General features: G+C 47.1%; 1 long non-coding RNA gene across 1 annotated transcript in view; it reads left to right on the top strand.

Moving 5' to 3' along the window:
• LOC144889540 (uncharacterized) overlaps window positions 1–21540 on the top strand; it is a 28661-nt gene extending 7121 nt beyond the window's left edge. The window contains exons 2-4 of the long non-coding RNA XR_013621846.1: window positions 10445–10892; window positions 15322–15417; window positions 20647–21540. This is a non-coding gene — a long non-coding RNA (uncharacterized LOC144889540). The remainder of the gene's footprint in view (window positions 1–10444; window positions 10893–15321; window positions 15418–20646) is intronic.
• The last annotated feature ends 1219 nt before the right edge of the window (window positions 21541–22759 follow it).

Here is a 22759-nt window from a genome sequence, read left to right as displayed (position 1 = left end):
TAGAGGACCTGACGCAGGAGGTGGAACAGCTGACGGTGGGACAGACTGAGTTAGTGGAGCAGGTACAAAGGAACACTGCGGTACTAGGAGGGTTAAAAGTGACACAGAAAGAACTAAAAGACGACTTGATAGCGACGAAGAGGCAATGTCAGATGGTACGTGAGGGACTGACAACGAGGTGACAGAGGTAATGGAGACGAAGGACCGGCAGGTGAGGACGCACATGGAAACGGTCAAGGTAGCCTTAGAGGACGAACTTGAGGAGACATACCGGGAAATAAAAGAGGTGAAGCAGAAATTAGAAGAAGTGGAAGAAGGGGTGAGCGAAATTAAGAAGCGACGGAGAGAGGATAAGAAAGAGATAAAAGAGGAAGTAAAAGAATTGGTCCAAAGTCTGTGTTCGGATCGTGATGATGTGCTCATTAACCGGATGAGGGATTCGCAGGTGATGGAGGAGAAGCGAAGAGGAAGAGGACCCGGTGTAAGTGGTGACCAATATGGTCGTGCGTATGATGCGCCAGGTGATTTAATGAGCTTGGGGGTCGAGATGGACCAGGGTGTTCGTGAGAGGCCGTTGGTGAAGTGTGCGACAGGTCTGGTGTGCGAAAAAGGAGGTGTGCGAGAAAGTCCGACTCTGGGGTGTGTGAGGAAAAAGTGCGTGCCAAGGAGTGAGGGTGCTGTTGAGAGTGAGTCGGTCGTAGCGCGTGTGCGAGGGAGCACATGGAAGCGCGTAGTGAGGAGTGTTACGGAGGGTGTAAAGGGAGAATGCACGCCTGTGGTGAGTGTTACAGAGGATGTAACGGGAGAGGGTGTGCGAGAAAGATGTGTGACGGACAGGTGCATGGGGAAAGAGTGCGCTGTCAAAAGTAAGGAAGAATGCACGCCTGTGGTGAGTGTTACAGAGGGTGTGACAGGAGAGTGTGCGCAAGAGTGTGCGCGAGAAAGGTGTGTAACGGACGGGTGCATGAGGAAAGAGTGCGCTGTCGAGAGTAAGGGTGAGTGCGCTGTCAAGAGTGGAGGTGAGAGTAGTAAGAGTGACACGGAGCGTGAGTTGGTTGTGACAGGTGAGAAAGGAAGCACACCTGGAATGGTAGAGCGTGTGTGGGAATGCACACTTAATAATAATAATAATAATAATGCATTTATTTTATATAGCGCTTTTCAGGAAGCCCAAAGACGCTTTGACAGAGTGCAAAACATAATGCATAGCAAAACATAAAAACAATTGCAAAAAAAGAAGAATCAATAGGGAAATATTCAAAGCACAAAGGAGGGAGAAGGAGAGGAGATAGTCAGGGGTTAGATGCTGTGGGTTAAATGTTGAATGCAGTGTTGAACAGGTGGGTCTTGAGTGATGTTTTGAATGTGGTGAGTGAGGAGGAGTCTCTGATGGTGTGAGGTAGCGAGTTCCAGAGGGTGGGAGCAGCGATGGAGAAGGCCCTGTCCCCCCAGGATCTAAATTTGGTCCGGATGGGGGGGGGGTCAGGAGGTTGGTACCAGCAGAGCGGAGGTTGCGGGTGGGAGTGTGTCTGGAGAGGAGGTCAGCCAGGTAGGATGGGGCCAGGTTATGGAGGGCTTTGTAGGTCAAGAGGAGGATTTTGTACTGGATTCTCTGGGAGATGGGGAGCCAGTGAAGCTTGTAAAGGACGGGGGTGATGTGGTCACGGGTCCGGGAATGGGTGAGTAGACGGGCAGCGGAGTTCTGAATGTATTGGAGTTTATTGGTGATTGTTGAGGGTGAACCATAAAGGAGGCTATTGCAGTAGTCCAGACGGGAAGTGATGAAGGCGTGGATGAGGGTTTCTGCAGCCACGGAGGAGAGGGATGGACGGAGACGGGCGATGTTTTTCAGGTGAAAGCAGGCTGTCTTTGTGATCTGTTTAGTGTATTTGTCGAAGGAGAGGGTTTGGTCAAAGATGATGCCAAGATTCCGGATGTGAGGGGAGGTGGATACTGGGAAACCGTCGATGTTGAGGGCAAAGTTATGGGTGGACTTGGTGAGCGTTTTTGGGCCAATGATGATTATTTCAGATTTATCACAGTTAAGTTTAAGGAAGTTGATTTGAAGCCAGGATTTTATTTCAGTGATGCAGTTTGTCAGGATAGAGTGGGTGGCGGTGGAGATGGACTTGGTGGAGATGAAAAGCTGGATGTCATCGGCGAAGCAGTGGAATTGGAGACCATGACGGCGGATTAAGTGACCGAGGGGGGACAGGTAAAGGATGAAGAGGAGGGGGCCAAGAACTGAACCACCAAGAACTGAACCAATAACTGAACCAAGAACTGAACCATTGTCACTTGAGTTGGTCGTGAGGCACGTGGTTGGGTGTGCGAGTAAGAGCACACCTGTGATTGTCACAGAGGAGGTGACCGAGGAAGGGGCGCGAAGAGGTGTGTTGGTGAGGTGTGCGAGCGACGAATGTGTGCCAAAGTGTTCGGTGGTCAGGTGTGTGACCAAGGCTGGGAGTGGAATGAGTGTACCTGGATGTGTAAGAGAAGGTACGACGAGGAGCATGGAAACAGCTGGAGGTATGAGCAAGAAAGGGGTAGCGTATGCATGTAAGCCTGCAGGTGAAGCATCGACGGTAACCGGGTTAAAGGTTAGAACGACTTATAGCCGAATCGGGCCCTCGGTGCGCGTCGGGCAGCTTCGCGTGCCGCGAGGACCAGCGGGGATCCGAACCACGGCGGGTTCGAAAGGACCGCCATGCGCGATCCACGCTGGGCCTCGCTTGGAACGGCCGCGTCCGGGCTCCACTAGGCAGAGCGGGCAGCCCGATAGGAAGGGTCGTCATGGCGACCACTTTTTGTTGAGGCATTCCGGCAGGTCGAGATCGGGCCATGGGATGGCTCCACGCCGAGGTGGTGCGTGGGATCTCGGCCCGGGTAAGCCCCCGCCCCTGCCCCGAATGCGGGACGTATCCAGCCGCTGGCACAAAACGACCCGCGTTCATTGCTCGGCTGTACGAAGCCGGGCTGTAGACGTGAATTGGCGCACCGAGAGGATCTAATAAGTAGACGAGTGATGAGGTTAGTGTTTTGGACCCAAAATTAGAAAAAGGCAAAAATTGATTGGTACGGTGATTGGCAGATGATTGGCAAAATTTTTGATTGGCTGAAATTTGGTGTGCCAAATTGATAGTAGGACCTCCCCGATGTGGTGGGATGGCAACTCTGTCATCCCTCACAGACGGGGGGCAAAGGAGCACTAGATTATGGGGTGTATGGCAGTGAAAACTAGCCCGGGTGGGTTAGGATATCGTGTGTAGGGATCTAGCGAAGATGACATTAGGTAACGATAAGATTAGTTAGTGACGAGGATACCTGTAGTGGGGACGCAGGTAGTTTAGTGTGGATGATAATGACGTGGGAGCGCAATAGTTTAAAGGGACGACTGGGAAGCGCAAGTTCAGAGGGGAGTAGTTAGATGAGATGATGCCGTGTGTTTGAAGATTGAACAGGTGAGGATTGACCAGGTGTGATTGCACAGGTGTGCAACTGGACAGGTGTGTGGAGCAGTGTATGAGTAGTGAGTGTTGTGGATCAGCGCGAATGCGCTTGGGGAGAGAAGGGTGCAGGTGGCACCAGGTGTGAGAGCACAGGTGTGCAAGTACAGGTCTGTGGAATACATGGAGTATTGGAATGAGTGGTGTGGAGAGAGTTGGAGTAAGTGGTACGGAGTGGTGTGCATGGTGCGAAGGTGTGGATGGGGGAAGAGTGGACCCCTTTCACGAGTACCCGGGGCGGGTAGTGTAAGTGTTAGGTAGAGGGTATAGGTAAATTGTGGTTGGATATTGGCATTTGTGGTGCGGTTGCAGAATGGTATTGTGGATGGGTGCATTAGTGTGTGGAAATGGCTGGGCGTGTAGCCTGTTAGTGTGTGTAGTTGGTTTGGGCACTCCACCACTGTGAGGATGTCGGCCAGGTGAGGCCGCAGGTGGGCACTGGGAGCCGGTAGAGTTGTGGATGGGGCCCGAGGATCCGGAGGACGGACCCGGGTAGCCCAGTGCCATAGAGGGCACCGAGTGGGGAGAGCGCCAGAGGGCCTTCCCCAGGTAGATAGGTTAGGGTAAGGAGCAGGTAAGCTCGGGTGGCAACTACAGTGGTGGAGGTGTGCAGGTGGGTAGACCTGCTGGGAGAGCTACATGTCACAGCCCAGAAATTGTGCGAGGGCACCGGGAGATGAATCGGGGGAGTGAGACCCCAAATTGAGAAGCACCACAGTTTGGTCAATGGGAATTGGTTTTTAGAACCCATAGTGTAAGTGGGCCAATGGTTTGGCAGGAGAAAGACCCCGGGTAATGTAAAGTTGTTAGTCATTTAGGAAATAGTTAGGATTGCTGAACCTGTCGCACCATACGCAGCCACTTACCTGAGGTGATGATGATGACTCCACACCTGTGTTTTCTTTGTTCTGTGTGCAGGAAATGAGAATTGCTGTTGGATTTGTGAGACGCATCATGACGTGGATGAGACATTGGGGTGATTCCATCTCTCCCTCCTTAGGAGGGACTGATGATGAATTGGTGATGGCAAATTTTGATGAGTTGGAGATGGCAAATTTTGATGTTGAGTTGGAAATGGCAAATTTGATTGGTTAGGAGGGAGAGAAGACGAATTTGGTTTATGGGAGGAACGGGGAAGACAGTAGGGACGTTTGTTGATGTGTAAAGTAGATGTTTATGGGTAGTGTGGTGTTTTGTGGATACAGTAAGGGGTAAGGGAGGGGCAATGTAGGTTACCTGGTGGGGGGGGGGGCTTACGGTAGGAACGTACCTGTCTCACCTGGTTCCCATGTGCCCCCAGTGTGCATCACCTTGTATTGCGTGCACTTTTGCGCCCTTACCACCTTACTCACTTGTCTTCTTCTTTTGTCTCCCACCTCCGAGGATCTGGCTTTGGGGCAGAGAGAGAGGAGAGAGAGGTGCTGGCTCCGCAGTTGTGGGCCTGTACTTTCGCTGCTTGCTGCCGGGATCGATACACCATATGGACCGCAATTTTTGTGGCCGCCCACCATGGACCGCAGTCTTTTGCGGGCAAGCACCACCCGTTGATGGGCCTATGGGTCAATGTGGCACCTATGCCATACAGGTGAACCACTCATAGTTGGCCCCCTGACGGCCACAAATTAGAAATGGACGCGGTTGGCGCCTTTCTTTATTTCTAGGGAAGCCAGAACACCAAGTGGGCTCCAAGGCAAGACCAGCGGCAGAACATCGGCCGGCTGCGACACCACCGGTGATTATTGAACACTTTATTGGTGCACCGGATGGTGCTGACTGTGGATGGGGTGGTGCTTTTGGTGCTTGGATGGGGTGCTCTGCACATTGTTAAAGGCCGTAGGGCCACAGGGCACTCGTGGGTTGGTGTATCGATGCTGGCATGCGTGCTCTCTCTCTGCATAACATCTGCATGTGTTCCTCAAAGAACAGGTCCTGGATCGTAGTGTAAATATCAGTGTAGTCTTGTGTAAATAATGCTCCCTACCGGCTGTATGTTTAGTTTGAGGATTCTTTCCGCGATTCGGTTATCCTGTGGGTGTGTTTCTGTGAGGAGAAGGGTGCAACGTCGCAGGGGGACATATTTACTCATTTGTGAACATCTGTAAAACTGTCGCACTCAGGGTTGAGTTAATAGTAGAGGGAACTACATCTGAGTGCCACACTAAAGTAGGTAAAAATTTATCGGGTCGGGACGCCCCGAGGTAGAGAAGGGTGCAATGTTGCGGATATGGGATTTGGCCTCCATCCATATCCGCTTGTAAATATTCCCCTATTTCCCCAATACTTCCCAACTATCCCCAATCCCCCATTCCCTAGTCCCATTTTCTGTAAACAACACTCTGTAGAACCGACCTTCACCTATTTTCCCCCCTTAAATGTCGTGCCCAGGTTCACCGCATCTCACGTAGACAACTTTCGGACATCTTGCTAGTTATTCTTAGTCTGTCAGTTAAGGACTCGTTTCCATTAATTCTGACTCTTCGTTGCACCAGAATGTGATTGTATGGCACCATTAGTAAGTTTAGGACCTCCCAATACCTCCCCGCATCTCTTCCTCATGGACCAACAACACCAACAACAGCGGCGGCGGCGCGGGGAGTGCGCGTCCTCACTCCGGCTTGGTTAGCCGCCATTGACCATGTGCTCCGACGGGGTTACCACGCAGGGGCTCGCTGTCAGCTCCTCGTCAAGGGCGGAGCCCGGTAACCCCCCCGCACCCAATAGGAGCGGCGGACCGATTCCATCTGGGGCGGAGCTAACGAGCCGAGGGCGTGTCACTCCCCGCTGAGCATGCGCAGAAAGGGGGAGGTGACGTCAGATGCGCCTCAGCTTGGAGAGAACAGGACGTCACCCCCGAGCGCTGCGATATACCTCCCCGCATCTCTGGACCGGACCGCGTTTGATTCTGCCCCTGAGCCAAGGTGCACCTTGAGCTATCGACTGCCTGCCCTTCCTTGCCATCAATCCCTGTGTAAGTCAGTCTTGTCCTGTTTGTCTGTGGTCTGTCGGGGATAAGATAAGACTGTGTCTAAGTGCCCATCTTTCTGTGCTTTACCTCCGTCCGTGTAATCTACCCGTTTCTGCATCACCAATATTATATCCTCCTCCGGAGGTCTTGAGAACTGTACCCCTTGTGTCGTTGAATTTATCCCAGCCGTTGTGTCCTTTCCTTCATTGATTTAGCATAGCGCGACTTAGTCAACGTTCGAGTGGAATCGGGTAAACTGTGCGGACGCGGTAATACCAAACCGCTCGGTAAACTAACATCTAAAACCGCGTCTGTAACAATATTAAAGCTTGTCTTACCATTTCGCTGTACTTCAGTGAGATATTATCTCTGTGACACTGGATGGATAAGTCGTTCTCTCACTGTTTCACTCTCTCCGGATCTTGTACCACTGGTGCTATGAAGCAGTCTTGTTAGTTTATAATTGAATGATAATATTAATTAGTAGAGGGCCTGGCTTAGACATGTATGCACATAATTAGGAGAGGATAACTCAACTGTTATAAATATATGGCAATTCCAGTATGTAGGTAGTTGTATGGTAATAAGTTGACCTAACGGTTTTTAGCCATTTTCTCGTAAAATATCAAATTAGAAATTTTACTCTTCTATGATCCCCCTAAACATGGCCATTCTGAACATTTTGAGCACATCAGAAAATCTGTAGCTCCAACGGTTTCAAAGATACAGCTATGTCGGAAGTAGCACTTCTGATGAAAAAGGGCGTGGTCATTTTCGGGCTTTTCGTCCCGGATAGAGATTTTGGCACACATCCCAAGTTGTTCCTTGGGGTCGGTCATATTGGCCTATAACGGTTGAGTTATCCTCTCCTAAATTATGTGCATCCATGTCCAAGCCAGGTCCTCTACTAGTGGTGTTTCCATGTTGTTGACAGCCCGTTTAACAACGACATTGAACATGTCGCTTTTACGTTTCGTTATCAGAAGGAAGAAATAAAAATTTCCCGCAATCCAATCCTAAAACTGAAAAAGAAACAAAGTCCTTGTCTCTCTCGATGATCGGTACAAGCGCATTCAAAAATGGTACAACAAGCGCACGGCCACTCCACCAGACTAAGTAAACATTAGCAAATGCAACACCAATTTCATTAATCCCACCTTTGGTGTCATCGGTGTGTGTAATGAATTATTCATGCTAAGGAGAGCGTATTGCATTTGAGTGTTTGTTACTTGGATTTTTTTTTTTTTTTTGCAAGTATCTGGATCACTCCGGTGTGTTTGTGTGTGGGGGGGTGTGGGGGGGGGTGTGGAGAGGTGTGGGGGGGTCTGTCTGCACGGGCTGTAACCTTTGTACCATTTCAGCTTTTGTCATGGAAATTTTCAACAAAGTTTTATTTTAAGAATACGGAGGAGACAAATTAATAATTTGGACAAAAGGTCAAAGGTCAAGGTTGTATAAAATCGTCATTTCTCATCCGATTGGTTTGAGATTTGACCAGGTTTTACATATTGGGTCATTGAAGCTGATTCCTCTTGAGGTCAAAAGGTCAAGGTCGCCTAAATCGTCAATCTTTTGTATTTTTACCTCTGCCACCCAAGGTGGATGGAGGTTATGTTTTTACCCACTGTCTGTTTGTCTGTGAACAGGACATCTCAAAAACTTGTGGATGGATTCGGACGTAATTTGGTGGAGGTTGTGTATGTGACATTGAGGAAATGATTACATTTTGGTGAAAGTTCGAATCTAAGAATACCATCACACCATGCCATGAAGGACCCCCTCCTTCCAGGATAGAGCCGGAATTATTGGTCCAGCATAACTAGTCGTGTTTTCAACATGTCAAAATTTGAAGTTGATAGTGCTTCTTTTCCACCTGGTTACCATCGGAGTGATTGGCTTATTATTGGCTTACTAGCCGAAACCCGTGGAACATCCACGGAAGGGAGGATGTGGTGTATGGATAGAGTGTACCATTATGGATGGCATCGGGGATTTGCTTGTCCGAGTAAGAGTTAGGAAGAAAGATGAGAATGAAGAGTGCGTATATGAACAACGATCGCCGACACCGGCACAAATGCATGCTCTGGATTGTCCACTCAGCGGACGGCTTGCTTCGCCTTCGCCCAGCAGACGCCAATACGATGGCGTCGTAAGATGGCGTCGTAGCGGCAGTTAATCGGATGCTTTTGGCCCCAACGTCGGCTAATTCAGATTTTTCGAGTATGGCTGTACGTGATAAACAAAGAGCGCGGTTCGGTTCGTAGATCGTAAATCCATTAGTGCCGTGGGCATCGGGCCACTGGGTGCGGCGTAAAAGGGATAACAAAGTCGAGTCCTTACGCTATTATTATATAGATTACTGACACACACAAACACATATTCCAAATTGAGGGTCTTGTATTGATGCCAGGACCAGGACCAGGACCAGTCAGACCCTCTTTTTCAGAGCATGAAGGTCAAAGTGGAAAAGCATCAGGACATGCAGAGAGGAAGAATGAAGGACGGGTCATGGAGCATTGCCACTCATATACTTCAGATCATCTTATTAAATAGAAAGATAAACTAAGAGATCGAAGTATAGCTCTGCTGATTGCATGCTTGCCATTGTTCTGTCTGTTTTGTCATCGATCCCAATTGATGTTCGATTTCAAGAAAATTGCTTTTCTGGTGCGGCCATGACGTGGGAGAGGTGGGGGAGGGGTGGATTGGGGGGGGAGGGGGGGGGTTGGGGTGGATTGGGTGGGGGGGGGGGTGGATTGGGTGGGGGTTGGGGGGGTGGATTGGGGGGGGGGTGCGGTGGGATTGGAGGGGTGGGTGGGGTGGATTGGGGGTTGGGGCGGGGTGGGAGGGGTGGGGTGAATTGGGGGATGGGGCGGGGTGGGAGGGGTGGGGTGGATTGGGGGATGGGGCGGGGGGGTGGGGCGGGAGGGGTGGTTTGGGGGTTGGGGTGGATGGGGTGGGGTGGATTGGGGGATGGGGCGGGAGGGGTGGTTTGGGGGTTGGGGTGGATGGGGCGGGGTGGATTGTGGGGGTTGGCGGTGTGGATTGGGGGGGGTGGGAGGGGTGGATTGGGGGGGTGGTTGGGCAGGGTGGGTTGGGGGTGTGGGGTGGGAGGGGTGTATTGTGTGGGATGGGGTGGGAGGGGTGTATTGTGTGGGGCGGGGTGGGAGTTGCCTCGGCCTTTCATCATTCTGAGGTCTGCAAAATGAGTTCCAGTTTACTGGAATCCGTGCAATTCATCAGGGACACAGCCACGCTCCCAGCAATGATGCAATCAGCAGCCTCAGCCTACTCGCGAAATCTATATTATAAAAGGAGCCGTCTGTCTTGTTTTTCATGTTATAACTTGAGAGCAAATTAATGGATTTCAAGAAATCCAACTACGTGGGATTCGAGTAACTCCCGGGAAAAAACTTTTTCTTTAATGAGTTCATGGACACGCATGTCAAAACTGCAAATGCCAACACGTGGTGTTGGTTATCCCTGCACGGAGAGCAGGATCTCCCAGAAATCCTTTGTTTGTTTGTTTTTCTTCCCCCATAGATTAGCCATTGCAGCAAAGATTGGTATTTCCATCAGAGAAGCGACGGGTCTTATATTCTCGGAATAATAATAATAACTCAGGAAAATAAACTTTATTTTATGTTCTTAATACAGGAAAATAATACTTTCTTTTGAATCCAAACAGCACAAAAACAATGCACAAACATGTTAATTAATGGTACAGTGTGGACAATTTTATAGTTGAAGTGCCAAACCATATTTTCCCCCATTACCTCCTAAGTTTGCGGTTCACGGGGATTTTCACCACCTCGTGAACGACAAGGCATTCCTGTATAGACTTTAACACTGAGTGGGGTATCGTGTTCTATGAACTCTCTTGTTTCTGAGGTAGTTGTGCTCCATAGTAATTTATCTGATGTTTTCTTACCTTTAAAGTTTTGTTTTTATAACTACCCCTCTCGATCTACAGGTTTCAACTCTGCTCCATTTCCTTCTCTGATACAAGAAAATGGCGTTTTCTTCGATGACGGGAGTTTGTGCAGATGAACTTCAATGCGCTGTGTGCTTTGAACTGTACAAGGAGCCAATTACTCTGCCATGTGGTCACTCATTTTGTAAAGTCTGCATCAAGCAACACTGGGAATGCAGGGAAGAGGCCACAGTCTGTGATTGTCCGAACTGCCGTGAGGTATTTCCGATAAAACCAAAATGTCAAAAGAATGTGGCCCTTGCCAAATTGGTAGAGAAGACGAAGTTGGTGCCAGGAGTAAACGTGGAGGACCAAAGATGCACCGAGCATGGCAAGCCAATACAACTCTTTTGCAAGGATGATGAAAGCTTGATGTGTGATGTGCCTGGTTGGACAACATAAGAACCATGAAGTTGTTCCTGTGGAGATTGTTCATGACGAACTCAAGGCAAGTAAATAAATGAAAATGTTTTATATTTCATGTAAATTTTATCCATTTGAATTTATCTCCAAGAATATAAAATCCATTCTCAAAGGAAGTTGAAAGAACAAAGTGCCAAAAGATATAAGATATAAGACATTTATAAATTGCAAGTTCTGTAATCATGAAAATTTCTCATAACTCAGAACATTCCTCAAGTGGAGGTTATTTTATAGAAAGACTACCTTCTTATGATACTTTCCCCCACACTGCTGTAGATCAATTGGTTGTAGAATGAGCGAAGTATCAAAAAAGTTTTTTTTAATTGAACAACTGACAGAAAAGGTGGTTATTGATTTTACAGGTAAAAAGGTAGGCTTGAGAGCTCACCAAATTAACAATTTTGTGCTGAGATTGTTCGTGGCCCTGGGCCTAAGGATATAGACCCAAATCTCTGAAAAAGCTTGGAGATGAAATGTCAAGCGATGCTCAAGAATAATGTGTGTGAACAGCATTTTGAGCTGTTGAATAAAGGGAAGTGTGTGTTAATAAAAGATACAGGTTGAGACCGCTTTACCATCCCAGGTATATCTATCTATAATTCCAGTAATCTCTGTGTGAATGTGTGTTTGTGTGTTTGTTTGTCTGTGACCGCTGTTTCTCGACAACTACCGGTCCGATATACTTCAAACTTGCCAGGTATATTGCTGGGGACCTGAGGATGTGCCTTTTCAAGGTTTCATATTAATCGGACAAGTAGTTACCGAGCTATGGCGATTTAGCCATTCGCCGTTCGCTTTGCCTTTGGGAATGGACCAAACCATTTCATGTAAATAGAGGGGGGGGGGGTTCTGTGGTCGTTACTGGCTTTGAGAATGGACCAAACCATTTCATGTAAATAGAGGGGGGGATATAATTTTAGATATATATATAGTACGGGCATGCCCTAGGAAGTACGGGCATGTACGGGCATATATATATAGAAGTACGGGCATATATATATAGTACGGGCATGCCCTAGTTCATGAAAACCACACAAAACAACCTGTTATTGTTAAACTTCATATGGCACCCCCTTTAGAGGCCATTTTTCCCCGCAGAGCAGGGCTTGGCCTTTTTCGGGCACCGTGGTCCCCTTTTTGAAGCAATATTTTATGGCCGGATGCCCTTCCTGCCGCCAACCCTGTAAGTCGCCTCTTGAGACACACAGGGAATTACGAGTAAACTGGTACTCAATTTGACGACCTCAGTGGGATGACCGGCTGAGTCAGCCCCCCTGGTGTTAATTCAGCGATCGACTGGGATTCAAACCCAGGATCCTAGGATCCCAAGCCGGCACCCGAACCGCTAAGCCAACACCAGGCTGTTGTTAAACTTCATATAAAAGGATAAAAAATACTTCCAGTTACAACAATTACCAAGAGGTAATGTACAGGCCTGGTATTATCCATCACTGGGTGTTAGTTTTCTTGAGCTTTTACTTGTTTGCATCACAATGTTCACATTCATACTGAGTCTCGGCCAATGGTCGTCTTCATGGTTTTAAAGATCTTCAATAATATTTGATGACATGACAATCAGACTTTAACAAATTACTCGACTGCTCGAAAGGATGAAGCAACAAATTATTTTGAGTTTTTTTTTAATGATCTCATTTTAATATTCTGTTCAAAGATGACCAGCATATTAATCATGGAAACTCCTTTAACAAACTATGATGTAACTGGAAACCAAAGTTGAATTGTTCTCCATAAACAAAATGGCTGTTTGAAATGTGCACTGATATTGACAAGGACACCAGTCTACAAATGAGCACAGACAGGTTTTCACATTGACAGAAAGGGCCTTAATAATCCAACATTGCAGTTGAAATCAAAACCCTCCTTTTCTCTCATGGCCTGATCTCAAACCATCAGTTTGGTTTCTAACCCCATTCAACCTCCCTGGCCCTCCATCTGCTGCTCTTCCAACAATGGATTGAGGCTCTGATTTTTGAAAAGAGATCAATTCTGTATCTCCTGGACATGGCTCAAGCATTTATCCAAATCTGGTATTGTGTCTACCTCTCCTCCACTTTCATAGTCATGCCTGAGTCTCAATGGGATCCACACCCAGTTGAAAATCTAAGGCTCCAAACCAGTCTCAGGTTAAAACTTTGCTTATAACTCCACCCTTTCTGCAGCACCACTCATCCTCCAGACAGGCAGGCATCAGCTTCTTCCCTCTCTGAACATGTGTGAAAAAAGAAGAAGCACTTGCTTGGAGCAGCACTTGGAATTGTAAACCCTGGCGAATGTCATTGTCTCACTTTGTCTCTTTAAAACGACCAACTGGAAAAACCTCCAATCTACTCAATTTAAGCAACACTTGCAATTCAGGTCTTCAAACGTGTTAACATCTCCATTATCCACAATCCCTCCTGGAACAACTAGATATCTAAGTTGGCTTGGAAAGCCATTGCCTCATGGCCTCAATTTTAAAAATTATAATTTTTAACAACCCACAAGGCTAACAGCTGCAACTCAATGGAGTACAGTAATACCCCGGCCTACGTCATTAATTGGTTCCATAAGCCGTGACGTAACTCGGTTTTTGACGTAAACCGGGCGTAATGTCTTAAAAATGCCTTAAAATGAAGACAAACACCGTAATTCGTAAAACTAGAGTAAATAACCGGAGGAGGCTGCGGCTTCGCCCTGAATCTTTGCCGCTCCCCGTCGGGAGTCCCTCCGTTGTTTTCTATCAGTCGGGTCTTCTCCTCGAACGGGGTGACCGGCACGGACGTGTCGACCGTGAGCTGGCTTGTGTGCCGAGTGGCTCCGCGGCCCGCTTCACCACGGCGTGCTTTACCCAACGTGTCCGCGCAGTTTCACCGGTGGTCGTGTCGTGTCGTCTGTGACGAACGAACGAGCTCAGGGTTCCGTGAACCCGGCCGCCCCACCCCGGGGATCGACGCTCGCCTCCGAGTCGTAGGCGTGCCCTGTCTTTCCTCGAGCGCCCGAAGTTGCTTGCTTCTTTATTTTTGGACAATGCGATATATGCAGAAACGACGACGTACAGGCAGGCATTTGCAAATCCATGCACACGTGCACATGCACACGTCGATTGGTTCTTTACAAGGATATGCATCAACAACAACTTGCTACTCCCTGCACCACAGATGTCAATTTCCAAACAATTTACCTGCTCCCTCTACCTAACTTTAAACTACCCTCCCCGGGTATTCGTGAAGGGGTCCATCCTCCCCCATCCACTCCTTCGCACCATGCACTCTACACCACTCAATCCACACTACTCGCTCCACACACCATTTATTCCCACACACCAAGTATTCTCTCCATTTATCCACTTGCACCCCATGCAAGTCAATCACTCAACATCATTACACATGTCCTCAATACACCACTCATACACTTTGTCCACATGTCCACAACCTTCATCACTCATGATGTACCAATGTTTGTTCATGGCATAAAAAACTCAACGTCTAAGGTGGTCTGTGGGGCCCCACCCAAAATTGGTATTTGCTCTCTTTTCTGAAACTACACATACGATGTTGATGAAACTTGGCCACAAACTTCATATCTGATGCCTAATGAAGGTGTATTGACTGAATCAAAATCTGAGCATATGAAGGGGATTCACAGGGGAGGGGCTTGTGAGGGTTGACTCCCCCCAGGCCCCCCAACTACGAATTTGCTCTCTTCTCTGAAACTACACACAATTTCAATGAAATTTGATCACAACCATCATCACTCATGATGTACAAAAGTTTGTTCACAGCATTAAAAAATATCGTGGTCTGTGGGGAGTTTGAGTGACTGTGGCTCCTGATCCAGGTGAGCTTCAGGACCCACGGTCCGATTTTTGCTTGGCTCATGGGGGCGATCCCCATAATGTTGGACATATAAATTTTTTGACTGGTAGTAATTCTTGGGAAAAATGCCAGGGGTATGGAAACGGCCACTTTATATGGGATGTGCCATATGGCAAAGTATAGAAAAGAAGGGACATTTCATAGCTTGTAGAAAAACGGCAAAGAATAGAAAAGAAGGGACATTCAAAAAATCTCATGTGCATGTTTGGTCTACCCTTATGTTCTGAGGAGGAATCAAGTAATGTTCCAGAAAAGTTCATATGAAGGGTGCCAATTTCATTCATACAGCTGCATGAAGAAGTAAATGTATTTTATTTGCCAGATGTGGGGCGCCCCTTTATAGTCCACCTCTGCTTCCTTTAACTATCAATTATTCGCCATGATAAATAATGTTGATGAGCTCTCTTCTCATACAGTTGTATAAATAAAGAAGAGTTGATATTTAATTTGGAATCGATAAATGTCTCGTCTCCACTTCTTTGCAAATACATTTTAAAATCGTTTTGTGCAGTTTGTGCCTTATCGTTTCCACATACAGAAGCACAATTCCCTATACCTGGACTTATTTATTCTGTGCAGGGCGTTTTGGCTGCAAAGTGTCCTGAACTATCAAAGTCAAAGCAGCACCTTGAATCCCAACTCCATCAGCTGAAGCGGGATGTTGAACAAACACGGGTATGAAGTGCCAAGGAATGGACGTGATTGAAGGGAAGAGAATTAGCATCTGGAAAAAACATTTGTTCTACAATGGGTGACATCACCACAGCTCAAACTGCACAATCTTACTTACATCTCAGCCATCTCAGGCCACGTCTGGCCATCTACACACACGAACCACCAACCACCTGACCCAAAACAATTTCAATCCATGACCATTAATGTCAGATTTATTTTTAAATCCAACTGACCAGACTTTTTTTGAAAGTTGTCTGCTGAAAATGCTTTCAAGTTATTGTTTAAAATGCTCTTTTTTGATACAAAAGTCAGCTCATGGAAGAGCAAAAAACAGAGTGAAAAAAGGAAATGTATTGACGGTGGGGCAGTGGGGCAAAAGGTGGAATATGAAAAAGTTATAGCGTATCTTTTGGAAAATTTTCGGTGCTAATTTTTCGTACATGTATACACAATCGTCGGTTAATGGTATCGAGTATTCTGCGGCCTAGTACTCGTAGGCTTGGACTACCGTACCGTCTCCGACCTTGTGGTTTGTTTTTCTCTCAGTGATTCGTCTAATGCGCTGAAATTATTTTCGTTCACTGTTTCGTCCCAGTCGTTCACCCCGTACCTCCTTGTTTAATATCTGTACTCACAAAAAAAAAAAAAAACCCAAAAAAACTATTTCCTTCCCAGGTCTTATTCGTTTATTTGTTCTTTTTGTTTGTTCGTTCTTCGTTCGCGATCACGCGGTTAGAAATGTATAATCTCTCCCCTGAACAACTATTTTCTCTCATATATTATAACACCCTTTTCTTCTTTTCCTACAAAAGGATGCTTTCGTCTTGCTCACCAAATCTATTCATTCCAAAAAAAATATATAATACCATCTCTTACAGTTCCTCCTTTCTACATTCCCTAAACTATCCAGAACTCCATCCCTCCTCCAGTGTCCTCAAACGTATTTTTGACTCGAAGGTCTCAAACTCATTTTGCAAAAAATGTTCGTTTCCCATGAATCGTATACTTTTCAAAATCCAATCTCACCCCTCCCCTCCAAATCCTCCCCATCACCCATCCCTTTCAAATCTCCCCCCTTGCCCCTTCCCTCACCTCCCTCCTAAATTCCCCCCACACCCCTCCCCTCCGAGACTCTCCCTCGCTCCTCCCCTCCTAGACTCCCCTCTCACCCCTCCTCCTCAAAGCATCCTCCCTGCTTCTTCCTCCTTCCAACTTTCACCTTCATCTCCCCAAACCTTCTGCCTTGCTCTTCCCCCTCCTCAAATAACACCTCACTGTGCCTCACCCAATCTCCATCAAACCTTTTGTCCGCCCCATTCTTCCCTTTCTCCAAGCTATTCTGAAATCTCTGACACACCTTCAACAGCTCTCCCTACCTCTTCCTCCTCTTCCACATCTTACCCTACCCCTCCCCCCCCCCGTTCTGGACCCGATGCTCCCCCTTCCTCTTCATTAACGGTATGGACCTCAAACATCCGGGGCCTTCGCTCAAACTTGACTGACCTCTCCATACAGGTTGCTTCTGACAAACCAGATGTGATCTGCTTAACAGAAACTTTCCTCCTTCATGATGTCTCTGATGCCTTGGTATCTCTCCCAGGTTACTCCCTCCTCCGGTATGATAGACCTGAGCCTCGTCCTGGAGGTGGGGTTGCTATCTTTATAAAAAACTCTCTTCCTCACTCGCCCTCCACTGCCCTCTCTCCACCTCACCCCCAGGAATACCTTTGGCTACGGCTTCCCCTTCGCTCCCACCTTTTGTTCATATGTGTGTTGTACCGTCCACCAAACAGCGATGACTCCATCTACATCTCACTGTCTGATAATATGGACCAACTTCTATCTACCCATCCCAACTCTCTCTTCCTCATATGTGGTGATTTCAATTGTCACCATGCCAGTTGGCTGGGTGTGGGTACCTCTCTCACCAGCCATGGCTCTTCAGCAAAGGACTTCTGCGACTCACTGGGACTGACACAATCTGTCAATTTCCCGACCCGGATCTCAGTCAACGGAGCATCTTCTCTTCTGGATTTGGTTATGACAAGCTTCCCTGAAAATGTCTGCTGCTCTTCTTCTGCTCCAATCGGCTCATCTGATCATGTGCTTGTCAAAGTGGACATCTCTCTGACCATTCTCAGAGAGCCTCCTCAGCGTCGACGAGTCTGGCATTTCACTCAGGCCAACTGGCACGGTCTTCAAGCAGCCATCAATCATCTGGACTGGTCTCCCATCTCTACCGCCTCTGACATCAACTCATCCTGGGAATTCTTTCAAAGTAAATTGCTCTCTCTCATGCACAGATTTATACCATCTCGTCTTCAGTTGTCATACCCTTCCTCCCGTCCATGGTACACGGAATCTTGTGGTGAGGCTGTTGCCCTGAAACAACTTGCTTTCGTCTCCTGGAAAGCAAATCCAACGGAAGGAAATCTCATTTCCTTTCACAAAGCCCGAAACAAGTGTGTGTCGACCCTCAGGAGAGCCAGGAAACAATATCTCACCATTCTCAAGACCGAACTCTCTTATCTGTCTCCCTCTTCCAAATCCTGGTGGCGTCTGGTCAAATCTGTTTCTGGTGTTTGTTCCCCCTCCATCCCCTCCCTCACCTCAAACGGCTTAACGGCTGACTCCGCACGTGAAAAAGCTGAATGCCTCAACTCTGTGTTTGCCTCTAAATCTTGTGTCCCAAACCCATCCCTCTCTGTACCCACCGTACCCAGTCGTACCCAGCTGCTCCTGGACTCTGTGTCCTTTCCTCCTGACAAGGTGGAAAAGTTTCTGGCAACCCTCGACTCTGATTCTGCAACTGGTCCTGACGGCATCAGCCCATGGGTCCTAAAATCATGTTCTTCTGCACTTTCACTCCCTCTTTCTGTTCTCTTCACCCTCTCTTTTGCTCAAGGTCATCTGCCATCTGCTTGGAAATCAGCCAACATCACCGCTTTGCACAAAAAAGGTGCAAAAACAGATCCCAGCAACTACAGACCAATCAGCCTTCTCCCAATTATCAGCAAAGTCATGGAATCCATCATTGCTTCAGATATTAAATCTTTCCTCTTCTCCAATGGCTTGATCTCTGATCATCAATTTGGTTTCAGACCTGGTCACTCTACTCTGGACATGCTGCTTCTGCTTTCTCAACAATGGATGGAGGTCCTCAACGCCAAACAGGAAATTAGAGCTGTCTCCCTTGACATTTCACGTGCCTTCGATACGGTCTGGCACCCTGCTCTGCTCTCCAAACTCTCCTCCTTTGGTATCCATGGAAATCTCCACGCATGGCTGGCGGACTTCCTCTCTGGTCGTAGTCAACATGTGGCCCTGAATGGGTTTCTCTCATCTCCTCTTCCTGTTCAGGCTGGAGTTCCCCAAGGTAGTGTTCTGGGCCCTGTGCTTTTTCTGGTCTTCATCAATGATCTCTCTGACTCTCTTGAAAATCCTCTCTATCTCTTTGCTGACGACTCTACTCTCTGTCGCTCCATTCCTCATCCCTCAGATCGGCAGTCTGCAGCCTCCTCACTCTCTGCAGACCTGAACAAAATCACAGACTGGTCAAACAAGTGGAACATGTCTTTCAATCCTGACAAATCTCACACTCTTACAATGTCTCTCCGAAAGGACCGACTGGACAACCCTCCCATCTACTTTCTCAACAATCCTCTCCAAGAAGTTCTGTCGCTCAAGCTTTTGGGTCTCACTATCTGCCATGATCTTTCTTGGGAAAACCACATTGCCAAGCTGGCCTCCAAAGCCAGTCGCCGACTGGGCATCCTCCGTCGTGTGAAGTCCTTCCTTGGCACACCTGAGCTCCTCACCACATACAAGGCTTTCATCCGCAGCTCAATGGAATACTGTTCCCCCCTCTGGGCTGGTGCTCCTGCCTCACACCTTGCTCGGCTTCACGCTGTTGAGGCCAAAGCTTTCAGAATCATTGGAATCTCCTGCGATGTAGTCAACGCCGAGGGCCTTTCACTCACTCACCGCAGGCAGGTTGGTGGTCTTTCTGTCTTCTACCGACTCCTCTCCGGCCTTGCTCCCCCAGCTCTCTCTGTGCTCTGTCCCCCCAATATTCCTTCAGGTCGCACAAGATCTGCCTGCAACCCTCTTCTGGTTAAACTGCCAAAGTCTAGGCTCTCTGCTCACCTTCACTCTTTCATTCCCCTTTTCTCCCGCCTCTGGAACAAACTCCCCCACTCCCTTCAATCCCACTCCTCCCTCCAGGTCTTTAAAACAGCTGTTCACCACCATCTCTTATCTTCCCCCATCGAAAACCTTGATCTTTTCTACCCCCGGTAATTCACCCCAGAGTCCTTGCAGTGTTCATATGTTTTAATCCTCTCCCACCTCCCCCCAAGTCCTCCCGATGTCCCTGCTCTCAAATGTTGTGTTTGTGTCCTTCCCCCTCTCTTTTGTGTCCTTCCCCCTCTCTCCCCATCTTGTCTACCGCTCCCCTTGTTTTTTGTGTTTTGTGTGTCGGTTTGTGTTTTTGTGTGATTAATGTTAGCTCTTTCACGAGCCTCGATCTTGTATACAAAAAAAAAAGTTAGGGAATTAATTAATGGGCAAAAAAGAAAAAATAAGATGTGAAGAACACATTAACCTGCAAGACGATTGGTTTGGGGAAGTGGGGAGTGGTGGTGAAAAGTGGTGAAAATAGTGAAAGTGGTAAAATATTGCAGGTTTGGATGGTTCAGGATGACGGGAGAGGGTAGTGGGATGCCAACATCTCGCCGTGGAGGGTAGAGCGGGATTGAACTTTTTCATGAAGATTATTTCACAAGCCAGAGAAAAGAGTGGAGGTGGGCAGGTATCCTGTAATATTACTGCCCACCTCTGTGCAATTCCCTGGAAACAAACTCTGTCCATATCTGAACAAGTGTTGGTGTTTTTTTGTGATCAGGAAATCTGAAATTTAATTTTATTTCTTTCACTTTTAAAGATTTATACCTTTTCTGCCTAATTCTGTCCATCACATGCGAACTAGTTAAAATCTCCCTCATCTCGGTTGGGTAAATGTTGAAATTTTCCATCAACCCATCAACTCACCCCAATAAGTGTTGTGGAAAAGTGTCCTGTCCAAAACATTATGTCCTTCTAAACGCACTCGTGCAATATGTCCTCATCCTTCTTCAGTCGTAATTCTTTGTTCTCTTTAGTTTTAACCTCCTTTCTGATGGTTTATTCTTGACTTTTAACTCTCATCACACAATGGTTGATTTATTCCAGGATTCAGGCAAAGGGACTGGACAGGATGGAGGAAAAGCGATTGGCGCTGTACCAATATGTGGATAAATCCGTGGATCTGATGAAGAGTAGCGTGATCAAAAGGCAAAATGAGAAGATTTTTCTCCTTCAGAAGCAGATGGACAAGGTGAAGGAGCAGTTGAACTCTCTCCATGAAACAAATTTCACATTGAAAGCAGCACTCCAGGATCTTGAGACTATTTCATTTTTGCAGGTAGGCATTCTTCTTCACCTTTTACAAAAGTGGGAATGTTTAGTTGTCAATATTTATTAAATTTAATTTTTTTAGAAGAGGAAAAAATTGACTAATCATAAACTTTCAGGACATGAGAACCGATTGAATGCTCGGACTTGGGGTATTGCTCGGAGAGTGAATTAATGGTACATTGTACTTCAGAAGGACAATAACACAACATGAATATACCATCAGATGTGGAGATATCGTCCTTGACAGACCCTGGAAGTTCATTGATCACTCTAACTTGTTTCAGGATTATAGTTCCACATTCACCACAACATTTATGAAGCATTATTTACATTTATGAAGAGAGCATTCATTAACGAAGAAGTCTTGAGGTAATTCACTGTTTTCTTCCTTTTCAAGGTTATAAGGATGTCATAAAAAGGTGAGACTGTGATGGTGTCCATCACATTGCTTGACACATCATCATGCTTTTTTCCTCCTCTCTGTTCCTTCTTCAGAACCATCATTCATTTTCAATCATCTCCAGATATATTTTATTTTCTACTTCTTCCAAAAATATGTAATTCACAAAAATGTCTCGACTCGTTCTCATTTGATGATCCTTGTTGTATAATGTAACCTGAGTCCATATTATATGAGAGAACATGAAGAAAATAAAAGTTTAGCAAGTCTATTTGTTTCACCCATTCTCCTTTTCATATATTTGTTGAATTATAGATTCTCATCGAAAGATTGGCGCAAACATAAATTCCATCGATCATTCTATTTCAATCACAAGTTTGTTTTTTTTGTATACAGAATCGAGGCTCGTGAAAGAGCTAACATTTATCACACAAACAAATCAAACAGACAAACAAAATATATAAAAAGAGGGAGCGGCAGACAAGATGGGGAGAGAAGGGGAAGCACACAAACACAACATTTGAGAGCAGGGACATCGGGAGATGTGTGGGAGGGAGATGGCTTGGGGGGGAGGCATGTGAAGGGGGGGGGGGTGGGAGAGGTATAAACATATGGACACTGCCAGGACTTCCAGGAAAGAAGTTGGAATTTCAAACAAGGTGGATCTGGGGTGAATTAGTGGGGGTAGAAAAGATCAAGGTTTTGGATGGGGGAAGATAAGAGATGGTGGTGAACAGCTGTTTTAAAGACCTGGAGGGAGGAGTGGGATTGAAGGGAGTGTGGGAGTTTGTTCCAGAGGCGGGAGAAAAGAGGAATGAAAGAGTGAAGGTGAGCAGAGAGCCGAGATTTCGGCAGTTTAACCATCAGAGGGTTGCTGGCAGATCTTGTGCGACCTGTAGGAATATTTGGGGGACAGAGCACAGAGAGAGCTGGGGGAGCAAGGCCGGAGAGGAGTCGGCCGGAGAGAAGACAGAAAGACCACCTACCTGCCTGCGGTGAGTGAGTGAAAGGCCCTCAGAGATAGCTTCATCGCGGGAGATTCCAATGATTTTGAAAGCTTTGGATTCAACAGCGTGAAGCCGAGCCAGGTGTGAGGCAGGAGCACCAGCCCATAGGGGAGAACAGTATTCCATTGAGCTGCGGATGAAAGCCTTGTATGGGGTGAGCTCAGGTGTGCCGAGGAAGGACTTCGCACGACGGAGGATGCCCAGTCGGCGACTGGCTTTGGAGGCCAGCTTGGAAATGTGGTTTTCCCAAGAAAGATCATGGCAGATAGTGAGACCCAAAAGCTTGAGCGACAGAACTTCTTGGAGAGGATTGTTGAGAAAGTAGATGGGAGGGTTGTCCAGTCGATCTTTTCGGAGAGACATAGTAAGAGAGTGAGATTTGTCAGGATTGAAAGACGTGTTCCACTTGTTTGACCAGTCTGTGATTTTGTCCAGGTCTTCAGAGAGTGAGGAGGCTGCAGACTGCCGATCTGAGGGAAGA

Source organism: Myxine glutinosa, chromosome 1, assembly GCF_964187855.1.
Source record: "Myxine glutinosa chromosome 1, kmMyxGlut1.1, whole genome shotgun sequence".
Taxonomy (NCBI): domain Eukaryota; kingdom Metazoa; phylum Chordata; class Myxini; order Myxiniformes; family Myxinidae; genus Myxine; species Myxine glutinosa.
Note: the sequence above shows the minus strand (reverse complement) of the source record. Positions and strands in the feature narration are given on the sequence as shown.